We start from the raw sequence: 1,775 nt of genomic DNA, 5'->3' as shown, positions 1-1,775 counted from the left end.
GGTTCGAGTTACGCTGAGCGTCGGGGCGCTGCGGGGTGCCGGTAGAACTAAAGTACTGCTCGTGAACAGCCGTGGGGGGGGGGCTGACTGATTATGAATTTTATGTTTTGATCCCTTTGTATTGTAGTGAAACGCAATGTAATAGCCTACCAGTCAGTAGTTTAAAGTCCGAATAGCAACTGGAGACTATTCGGACTCGGGTTTAGACCTCGCTTACGGTAGGCTACAACCGGTGATTGCGCACGCGCACTGGAATTTGAGTCCGAATAGCCTCCAGTGGCTGTTTGGACTCGAGTCTGAATAGCCACTTCGAAATATCTAGGTTTGAAATTTTCTTTAAAATAATCGATTTGTAATGATGGTTTTATGGCCATGTTCTGCCTCCGCAACCAAAATAAAGGTTGTGTTAGTGTAACAGTAGGTGTGTATGTGAAGAAAAAAAATTTAAAAATTAGATCTAGAAATCTAGAATGTATCAAATATGTCAATATTGACAATGTATCGTTCGCCTTCCCAAGAACACGACAGCTGGAACTAAAACGCAATATGTGTTAGCCATTTCTATTTCATTGTTCTTCTGTGTTTAACTCGACATTACTTTTCGTTCAGAACCCGGCTTCATAACAACAGATAGAAGCACTGTTGTCACAATAAGCCACTGCTTAAGCAGAGAGGGCTGTGAGTGCAAGGATGACTTTGGAGGCCATTTTGCGATGGTTACATGTAAAAGTATGTTTCCTATTAAGGATTAAGGAACAATAAAAAGTAAAACTAGATATGCCCTTTTAACTACCTTTTTATCTTATACCATACATGAAATTGTTTTCAAAATTTAAAATATACTTTATACCATATATATATTCTCAAAAATTGAGGTAGGTTAGCTCGATTATATTATTGCCAAAATGATTTTATTGCCTTTTGTTCCATAAACTGTAATAGTAAAAGTCTTACATTTATATTTGCTTAAATCTAGCAGACGACAAACTGGAAGCGAAAGTAAAAGTAGGCTACACAAGAGACCAAGACCTGTACTTTTACTTAACCTGCTTGTGGTTATAACTTATTGTAATCTTATAACGCAGAAATAAATTATCGAACTTTTTTTCAAATTTATTTAAACATTGACTTAATGTCTGAAGAAAACGAACGCTCTTTGAATCGCTCAAGAGTCCCTTTGACTACTTTGAGTAGAATTTTTGAAGAGGTAAGACAGTAAGAACTGATTGCTGCTTTATTTTTTATAGACTCTAGATCTAGACGATCTAGAATCTAGATCTAGATCTAGATTTAGATCTAGATCTAGATATTGATCTAGCTTTTGAAAGATTTACCTCAGAAAATTCTCACTTTAAAATGTCTTCTCCCCAATCTATAATTTCTTGTTGTAACTGTAGTAGAATGCTTTCGCTATTAGAGTACTGTCTGGGCAATCCGCCCACTTAACCCATTTTGGCCCTCTTGAGTCTCCTTTCTTGTGGCAGCCCAACTAAGCCACAGTTACTGAACCGTTACGCCGTTACACATTCTTCTTCCCTCAGAAGAGTGCATTTCTCATAATATGCCAGATTTCTTTCCAGTTGATAGCCAAAACTATTTTCTAAGATGTCCGGGTTATCCGCCCAGGGTCTGGGCTATATGCCCACACCGGTCCACGCAGACCGCCCCCCCTAGTCTGGGCTACCCGCCCACGCTGTATCCAGACAGTGTGTGCATTCCGCCCACCAAGAATATTATATCAAACGGAGTGTCTACGTGCACGGTAACCGTAATGA

General features: G+C 39.2%; 1 protein-coding gene across 1 annotated transcript in view; it reads right to left on the bottom strand.

Annotated features, from left to right (window-relative positions):
- The window catches only part of LOC101850360 (ribosome-releasing factor 2, mitochondrial), a 21,638-nt gene extending 20,551 nt beyond the window's left edge, over window positions 1–1,087 (bottom strand). The window contains exon 1 of the mRNA XM_005106970.3: window positions 599–1,087. The gene's annotated coding sequence lies outside the window, so the exon portion shown is untranslated. The remainder of the gene's footprint in view (window positions 1–598) is intronic.
- Between the last annotated feature and the right edge of the window lie 688 nt (window positions 1,088–1,775).

The sequence above is a fragment of the Aplysia californica genome, unplaced genomic scaffold, assembly GCF_000002075.1.
Source record: "Aplysia californica isolate F4 #8 unplaced genomic scaffold, AplCal3.0 scaffold00567, whole genome shotgun sequence".
NCBI lineage: Eukaryota > Metazoa > Mollusca > Gastropoda > Aplysiida > Aplysiidae > Aplysia > Aplysia californica.
The sequence above is the reverse complement of the archived record's forward strand: the minus strand, read 5'-3'. Positions and strand labels throughout refer to the sequence as shown.